Source organism: Schistocerca piceifrons, chromosome 4 (assembly GCF_021461385.2).
Source record: "Schistocerca piceifrons isolate TAMUIC-IGC-003096 chromosome 4, iqSchPice1.1, whole genome shotgun sequence".
NCBI lineage: Eukaryota > Metazoa > Arthropoda > Insecta > Orthoptera > Acrididae > Schistocerca > Schistocerca piceifrons.
In genome coordinates, this window is record NC_060141.1 from 210,718,994 (window position 1) to 210,729,014 (window position 10,021).

General features: G+C 44.2%; 1 non-coding gene across 1 annotated transcript; it reads right to left on the bottom strand.

Moving 5' to 3' along the window:
* Positions 1 to 6,058: 6,058 nt before the first annotated feature.
* Trnat-ugu lies at positions 6,059 to 6,132 on the bottom strand. Its single transcript has one exon. It is a non-coding gene; the product is annotated as a tRNA-Thr (tRNA).
* Between the last annotated feature and the right edge of the window lie 3,889 nt (positions 6,133 to 10,021).

Consider the following 10,021-nt stretch of genomic DNA (forward strand, 5'->3'; position numbering starts at 1 on the left):
GTCGATGTGATGGCAGGCTGTGGGTATGACGAATGCCCGGTGAACGTCATCTGCCAGCGTGTGTAGTGCCAACTGTAAAATTCGGAGGCGGTCGTGTTATGGTGTAGCCGTGTTTTTCATGGAGGTGGCCTGCACCCCTTGTTTTGCGTGGTACTATCACAGCACAGGCCTACATTGAAGTTTTAAGCACCACAGTTGAAGAGCAATACAGGGATGCTCGAATGCATCTTTCAACACTGTCGAGCACCTGTTCATAATGCACGGCCTGTGGCGGAGTGGTTACACGACAATAACGTCCATGTAATGGACTGGTCTACACAGAGTCCTGACCTGAATCCTATAGAACACCTTTGCGATGTTTCGGAATCCCGACTTCGTGCCAGGCCTCACCGACCGACATCGATACCTCTCCTCAGTGCAGCACTCCGTTAAGCATGGGCTGCCATTTCCCAAGAAACGTTCCAGCACCTGATCGAAAGTATGCCTGCGAGAGTGGAAGCTGTCATCAAGGCTAAGCGTTGGCCAACACCATATTGAATTCTAGCATTACCGATGGAGGTCGCCACGAACTTGTAAGTCACTTTCAGCCAGGTGTCCGGATACTTTTGATCGCAGAGTGTAGCATTAACTACAAAATGTGTAGGAGGAGGAGCGCTGACACTGTATTCTATTCTTCTTGACTCCCTACGTATAGCTATGTGCGTTCTGGGTTGCACTTTGGAGCTCACAACTGATTCCCTCCACTGATTGCAATGATTTTTTACCACCATTCCTCACAGTGCTTGAATGTCCCTGTCTGTTAATACATGAGGATTACCTGGTCTTGATTTAGTTGTTCCTTGGCGTTTGAAATTCATAAGTACATCACACACAGTCGACTTGCAGCTTTAGAAAGGCTGAAATGTTCCTTACGGATTTGTTGGTCGGTTACATCCAATGACTAGCCCACGTTCGAAGTCACTGAGCTCACCTGACAAATTCATTTCGCTGTTCACAGCTTCTTTACTCACCATACTACCCGCCTCCTTTTATTCTGACATCCGCCTCTCGCAGCATCTAGTGATTAGTTTTGCATTACATTGGAGTTTCCGGGTACCTTCGATCATGTAGTGAAGAGAAATTTCTTCAGAGTTTCCATCCACCATTCTGTTTGAGTCAGATCGCGAGGCCTTTTTCGGGTAGCTTGTGGAGTAGGGTATTGCTGCGAATATCGGTACATTAAAAAAAAAAAAAAAAAAAAAAAAAACTCATGAGGATGTCACCATGGCCATGTCTTACTGCTGTGAAGAATCGAAATTGAGAGGTATCTATACAAGCATCCACGTACTGAAAAACAGTCGAAACTCCTCAAAGTGAGTAATATTCCAATCCCTGATTGAATTCGTGTTAGATTTTAAGTCGAATACGCTGCGGAATTAACTCCTTTCCTAGTGGATACTGAAAGAGTAGGGAATGTTTCCAGGTGACTGAAAACGAGCGCGGGCTGTAGAGTTCACCAGTAGGGTAAAAAATCGGATGGAGGAACTGTAGACTAATGTAGCTAACGTCAGGCTGTTGCAGGTACGTAGAGTATACTCTTAAGTCAAACACTTTTAAGTACCTCTATGAAAAGAAACGTCTCTCAGTGAATCAAACCGAATTCTAGGTAAACCACTTACGTGAATCACACTTTGCTGCATTCAAACACTGTACCTTGTAAATAGGGGATCCAAGTAAACTGATAGATTCCGTATTCCAAGATGGCCGAAAGGCGTTCGACACTTTGCCACATCGTCGACTAATTACCTATGGTCGATAATGTGTAGAGCCTTCAGATAGATGCGAGTTGCTCGATAGAGTATGCCCCTCTACTTCATATTAGATCAAGCGTGTTCCACACAAACTAAAATAACTTCAGGTTCTGGCAAGGAAAGGTAATAGGGCGTCAAGCAAAGACGTCATCTTACAGATAATAGCGTCACCTTATGTTCCTCTTTCGATTTCTTTTTTTGAAGAGCTAAACGGGAACACCAAACGATCCTGAACCTAGTCGAAAAGTCGATTGTGAAGAAAAAATTTGAAGAGGAAAATGACTGTGCCCAACAACCTAGAAAGATTTACCTTCAGTGACAACGGCTACGAAAGCCTGCAGACGTCTCTGGTGTTTTCAGTAAACGCAAACGATGTAACAGGAAAGATCATTGGCATTATCAAATCGCTATCTAAAGCTGCTGTTGACAGCGGGCAAGTATCGCCGTTGCGGCTTGCAAAATTTTCTCTTTTTATCTGAATGACGGTTCTCCTTAATTATGGATTATTTACACTAAATAGCTGGAAGGATCATAAAAGATGATGGCGACAGTGATGGTAGTGGCATATAGGCATGTTCGTTATTCTGCTTCATTCACAATATTCCAACTTGCGATTTTCCACCAAGCGAAGGAGTAATCATTTAAAAGGACGGTGTATCGTCAGAAACCAGATGACGTTTACGATTTAAAGTTTGTGATAAATACTCATTCTGGAACAATTCCTAGCTGTGACTAAGTCATTTCTTTGCGCAATTCTTTCACTCTATTTTACTAGTTTAAGAGTGTGTGCAGGATTGTTTCGAAAGTAGGAGACAGGTCCTGGCAGAAGTGAAACTGTGAGGGGAGGACGTGAGTCGTGCCTACTTAATTCAATCGGTAAGAGCATTTCCCTTGAGAGGCAAGGTTCTGGGTTGCACTCCCTCTCCAGCACACAGAGGGATGTTCCGAAAGAGTTCACAGACCACCCTGTGAGCTATTCACTCTTGATAAGATATTCGTTCTTGACGACATTTGTTTCCTTTTTGGTGGGATATCCGTTCGTGATAAGTGTATTTGGAAGTATTTCACGAGTAGCCTTTTTTTCCGCCCCTGTCGCACATAGGCAGCCGAATATTTGCAGACCTAGCGTCGTTTGCCTGTCAATAGTGTGATTACTATCATTTTTTTACTTCTGACACTCTGCTGTGTGAAAGTAGAGAAAGTACATTGCCCATGCAGGCAAAAATGTCGCCGTAGCTTATACTTTTATTGCGGAGGTATTACAGGGTCTGCTTCTATGGCCATACCCCTTAAAGCTGTTTATAGCCGCTCCTTAAAAGCTGCACGGACCATGGAACAGTTTTTCCATTACCTGCTTTAAAAGCAGGGGAGAAGTAAAGAGGTACAATAAACAACAGGACGTTTGCTCATAACAGAGCAAATGGCGACGATTTGTTCAGCGTTGCCGTGAGACTCTATGCTGTGCATATTACAGTGCACCGTGGCAACCATATACATGAATTTACTCACGGTGTCACCGAGTGATGTAGCGCAGTGGTCCGCACACCATACTCGTATTCGGAAGGACGACGTTCATCCAGGTTTTCCGTGGTTTCTCTAATTCTCTTGAGTCAAATACCGGGATGGTTCCTTTAAAAGGGTACGACCGATTTCCTTCCCTATCCTTGCCTAATCCGAGCTTGTCCTCCATCTCTAATGATCCTCGATGTCGAAGGTACGTGAAACTCTTAGCTCCTCCTCCTCCAGCAATTTCCGAAACTACGACCCGGTTTATCTGCAGGCTTTCTGCACTACATTTAATTCTCACTTTGTGAAACAACCCAAGACACTGCTACGAAGCCCTATGTACGGAGTTTTGTGCTAAATATTTTCGGCTTCAGTGATCTGCTGTGACTTAGATATAGTAAACAATGAACATTCGCAACTCAATATTTCCAAGTGGGAGGGCAGAGAAAACTCTTTATGGGTTAACACGGAAACTACATAACATTCTGAATGACATGTTACAGCCGTCAACTCGGATCTGAACAAGACAGTGCTGATGCCTTCTTTAGATTGCTCAGATGTCTGGTAATTTGCATAAAGGATAAAGTAGCAGGTGGGAGACACTGGAGGAGTCCTGATGCTTGGCAGAGGAGGGAAGGAAAAGTTAGGCCTAATGGAACATGTAAATATTAGGGCAGTTTTCATTGTCTTCTGGAAGAGGGACTGTCAACAGTTTTATTGGGAGAAGACATGTAGAGCGCGCGCGCGCGCGTTCGCGTGTGTATGTGTGTGTGTATGTGTGTGTGTGTGTGTGTGTGTGTGTGTGTAGTTCTGGATTTGCATGGTTGTCGGTACAGCCACTGCAGCGCACCAAGCGAACTAGTTATAGGAGAAAGAGCGGAGTTGTTGGAATCGACAGAATGGGATATACAAAGGTGTTTAATGTGACTTCCACGTGATAACACACTAGTATGGAAAGACATGAACGAATGCAGAAGATGAGACAGATCCGGAAGAAGTGACAGAAATTGACTCATTTGGATCATTACCGTACCAACGTTTATCACTGAAGGTTCTGTCATGTGTGATACCAAATGAAATTTGTGACTGGACAGAGAACTTATTGGTAGGGAGGATGAAGCACATTATCTTTTATGGACAAACATCAACTGATTTACAAGTAACTTCAAGCGTGCTCCAGGGAAGTGTTTTAGGACACTTTCTGATCGTGCTGTACATTAATGATCTGACAGACGATATTAATTGTAATATAAGAAATTATACAGGTGACGCAGTTACGTCTAGTCAAGTACTATGCGATAAAAGCTGACTAAATATTCATACAGATTTCAGAGTGGTGCGAAGATTGGCAACTTGATTTAAATGTTCTGAAATGTAAAACTAGACTTCACAGAATGAAAAAGTAGTATCCTATGACTATAATATCTGCACTCATAACTGGACTCATTCAACTGTTACGAATACCTGTGTTTCACGATTTGTGGGGATATCAAATAGAATGATAGCATACAGGGGGTACACAAAAATACGATAAAATCGGAAACAAAACACATTACCATGCCTAATACGGTGCAAAAAACTATTGGCATTCAAAACAACTTTGTCATCTCGGAATGGATAGATGTAAGTCTTCTGCGGTTTTCAAGGGAATTTTATACCATTCTTTCTACAACATTGTTAAAAATTCAGACAACGGTGATCAAGATGGGTAGCGATAATGCTCCCTTCTCTCCATAGTACACCACAAAACCTCAGTAATATGGTAACTGTGGTCACAAAACAGTCCTGGATCCTGGACATGTGAACTGTGTGTACGGGGGCCCTGGACCGCCAAAGGGGAACAAATATTGTACTACTGGATGTACCTGATGAGCCAAAACGGTCACATAATTGATGACAGTAATGTGACCTTGCAGAGTAACCTTCGGGGCCCATTGAATACCACGACATGAAAGCACAAACAATCACCAAACCCCTACCATGTTTCACTTTTGGGACATAAACTCGACCAGAAGTTGGAAACATTCTGAAACAAGACACATCCGACCAAATGACGTTGTTCCGTTGCTGCAGAGACCAGGTTTTATGGCTTCGACCCCACATTTTCCTGTAGTAGCCATTCGCAACATTAATGTGTAGTCCTGGAATTCCAGCTCACCCTGCAGTTACCTGCTTAAGGAGCTCTCTTCGTGTTGTTTTGGTGCTGACAGCGTTCGCGAGTGAGACATTCACTTCTGCAATGACTTTTGCAGCTGTCGTCGTCTTAATTTTCGTCACAATCCTCTTCAGTGACCGTCTTTCGATCATAGAACGCACACTTTCGTACATGCTGTGATTTAGGGGATGATGTTTTTCTCCACTTCCCCATACGCGGTATAAATCTCGATACAATGCCTCTTGTAACACAAGCACTTCGACTAGCTTGTTTCCAGAAGCATCCACCAAACAAGTACCACGTTCGAATGCACTTAGCTCCGACATAATGGGCTCACAGTTACACGGAATACTGTTCTGACAATGACTGACACTTGCATTGTATTGGGATCATTGCGGAGGTGCCGTTCTTGGTCCAGTACCACAGCGCAGTCTGCAGGCCTGGCTGGCATCTGAATTTATTTTCAAGCATGCATTTTCCGCGATGTTTGATTAGTTTTGTCCAACCCGTTTCGTTCGTAGGTAAAGAAGGTGACATTACAATGAAATGAACACCCTTAGCTGCTTACAGGCGTTGACATACGTGAACGGGGACAGATGAAAATGTGTGCCCCGACCGGGACTCGAACCCGGGATCTCCTGCTTACATGGCAGACGCTCTATCCATCTGAGCCACCAAGGACACAGAGGATAGCGCGACTGCAGGGATTTATCTCTGGCACGCCTCCCGCGAAACCGACATTCTCAACGTATTGTCCCGCACTACATTCGCAGTGCCCCCGCCCATTATACTCATTACTCGCGGCGCGTTGCCGATTCCCGTAAGAGTTCGGGCACTGTATGTGCATTCGTACAGAAGAAGATGGTCAAGTGGCCGGTTAGCCTTAACTAGTGTGTGTATATATATATATATATATATATATATATATATATATATATATATATACACTAATTTGGTATGCGTTCTTTCGGACATGTCCGAAAGAACAGATACCATCTGACAGGCTTCGAATCGTTGGTAGCACATTGAGAGGGTGCAGTCTGTCTACATAGAAGATACCTTGCAAGACACCAGTGGCACACATTTCCGAGCATTGCTCCCGTACCATGTTGCACTAACGGGAGATACTGAACAATCGCAGGAAAGGCCAGCCGGAATGGTGCCACGTGTGTTTCACTCCTGGGAGAGAGTCACGGAAATGCTGAAAAGCCTAACCTGGCAGAGTTTTTTAGATCAAGACCTATTCAGCGAAAGCCACTTGCAATGTTTCAAGAACCAATTACAAGTGATTAGTGTAGGAACGTACACATCTCCTGTTAATCGTCTCCTTAGGTACAGTGAAGCGAAACTCAGGCTTTTTGCTTCTGCTAACTTATATTTTTTGTTATTACATGCCACATAAATTTTATCTTGAGCACCTATGAGTTCAGTGGAATTTAAGCGGCAGTGGTACGTGGCTGTCTGCAGTGCCTATACACATGGTGGACTATTTTAATCCATAATAGAGAGTAAATCGGAATGAACATGCGATACAGCAACATGTTTTAGATTACTGTTGTAGATGGCAAAAAGGGCCATGCCTTGCTACCAATGGCCGTGACCTTGAACGTGATTTTTAAGATGATCTGGAGGTTAAAGGGATTTTTTTTTTAATGGGAACTTTAATATTTGATTCAAGATTTCAAAAGAGCAGCAAATTTTAGGTTTATTGTGATACATTATTCAAGGTCGTGGAAAGGTTCAGTTAAGGTCTAATTAAAAAAATTAGTTTTTAGTTCTAGTAGGGATTAAGTCGGAATAGAGGTGGGATACAGCAAAATACAATGTTAGATACAAATCTGAAGAGGCATCCGGAGGAATGAGAGGCGAGAAGGCTCATCCAGCGACTTGTAAATCAACGATCTAAGTTTCATTTGTGTTTGTTCTGTCTTGCAAATGCCACAGAAACGTATATACACTGATACATTTATTTTTGCCAATAAACACGTTAATTAAAACTTAAAGTACAAATCTGTTTTCCCTTTCCAAATCCAACGTCACAAACAGGGATTGCCTTGAAACAAAGCTCAACCTTCGAATGACCTTCGATAATTACCTTTAAAATCATGGTTGTTGGTAATGATTCGTGACCCCTTACGCCTCTTCCAATCTGCGTCTGACATTGTATTTTGCTGTATCCCTGCTCTCAAAAATGGCTCTGAGCACTATGGGACTTAACATCGGAGGTCAACAGTCCCCTAGAACTTAGAACTACTTAAACCTAACTAACCTAAGGACATCACACACATCCATGCCCGAGGCAGGATTCGAATCTGCGACTGTAGCGGTAGCGCGGTTCCAGACTGAAGCGCCTTTAACTATTATTAAAGGCTTGCTCAAGTTGATCAAAAGCGAGTCCTTAAACTACCGTTAAAATGTCTGTTTTCTTCGTTCTAGACAACATACAGTTTTCGATGATGGCTACATTTCGTAAACAATAAGATACGATATTAAGTCCAGTAAAAGTATCAAGCGACCACATTTTTCACTGCAAGCTCCCCGAATGAACTGCTGTGTTTCTTAATTTCAAAACACCGTAATAACTGTGACCACAAAAGGCAAGCTACGATGTGAGACTATAAGACACGAAAGAAACAAAGTGAATCACCAAATAGTTGATTTAGGACCTCTTGACAAAGATTGGGGATCTGAAATTGTTCTTTTTAATATTTTTATTCCGTATAACATCAACCATTGTACTACCTTAAGCTACAGATACAGTTCTGCTTTACTGGTATGAAAATATTTTCGTAGTGACGCAACCAGAACATCCAAAAATCACAGCGTACTTGGCGGTTCGTTCCCTCACTTGCCATCCTTGCGTCCTGACCCCTTTCATTCTCTGCAGGCTGCTTCACTAGGCAAGTAAGGTGCGGGCAGAGCAGGCAACACAGCGAGATTGTAGAGCCCGAGAAAAAGCTGCGATTGACTGAAGACCGTAGCGTACCACTCAACTAGCCGAAACGTCAGTCACAAAGCAGTTTTAATCAGTGTATAACGACAGAATACAGGGGCAATTACGAAGTCACTATCGCTTGCTCCGTACGCGAAATGCCTACAAGAAACCAATACGCGGTACAATGAGAAATACCCTCAGTCATGCACTTCGAAGTATTATTGGAGAGTATTGTTGTAGTTGCAAAAGTTCGGTGTAGCTGATATCCAGGCAGCGTCCTTGTCGTAACGCAAACAGTAACAGATCTTGGACCTAGCGGTGAGCGGCGCCGCGCCGTTAGCTGTGAGGCGGCCTTGCCCGGCTCCTCTTTTAAGAGGCCGCCTCCCTGCGCCACGGGCACTGGCAGTGAAGGCCACGCCGACCTCATCCGGAAGCGCGCCGCCAGCGCCATCTGGTCGCGTGCTGCGCCTGCCCCTGGCGGCGCTCCAGCCACTCAGCACTGGGTCGCCGCACCCAGCCTAGCGGTTCCCTCACCTGCTCTGCAGCGGCGACAGACTCAAAGCTCGCTGCAACTTCGCAGCAGATCCAAACTGTGCCCCGGGCCAGGACTCAGCTGTCCGTGCACGACTGACGGCTCGTCCTCACATCTTTACTTCCGCCAGCACCTCCCACGGTACTTTCCAAACTTCACTTCGCCATACACCTTACTTGAAATATTATGACGATATTCTTATCATATACGCAAATTCCGCCCCCCCCCCCCCCCCACGAACCATGGACCTTGTCGTTGGTGGGGAGGCTTGCGGGCCTCTGCGATACAGATAGCCGTACCGTAGGTGCAACCACAACGGAGGGGCATCTGTTGAGAGCCCAGACAAACGTGTGATTCCTGAAAAGGGTCAGCAGCCTTTTCAGTAGTTGCAGTCTGGATGATTGACTGATCTGGCCATGTAACACTAATTAAAACGGCCTTGCTGTGCTGGTACTGCGAACGGCTGAAAGCAAGGGGACACTACAGCCGTACGTTTTCCCGAGGGCATGCATCTTTATCCCAAAGAAAGCAGGTGTAGACAGATGTGAAAATTACCGAATTATCAGTTTAATAACTCACAGCTGCAAAATACTAACGCGAATTCTTTACAGACGAATGGAAAAACTGGTAGAAGCCGACCTCGGGGAAGATCAGTTTGGATTCCGTAGGAATGTTGCAACACGTGAGGCAACACCGACCCTACGACTTATCTTAGAAAATAGATTAAGGAAAGGTAAACCTACGTTTCTAACTTTTGTAAACTTAGAGAAAGGTTTTGGCCATGTTGACTGGAATACACTCTTTCAAATTCTGAAGGTGGCAGGGGTAAACTATAGGGGGCAAAAGGCTATTTACATTTTGTACAGAAACCAAATGCCATTTATAAGAGTCGAGGGGCATGAAAGGGAAGCAGTGGTTGGGAAGGGAGTGAGACAGGGTTGTAGTCTATCCCCGATGTTATTCAATCTGTGTATTGAGCAAGCAGTAAAGGAAACAAAAGAAAAATTCGGAGCAGATATTAAAATCCATGGAGAAGAAATAAAAACTTTGAGGTTCGCCGATGACATTGTAATTCTATCAGAAACAGCGAAGGACCTGGAAGA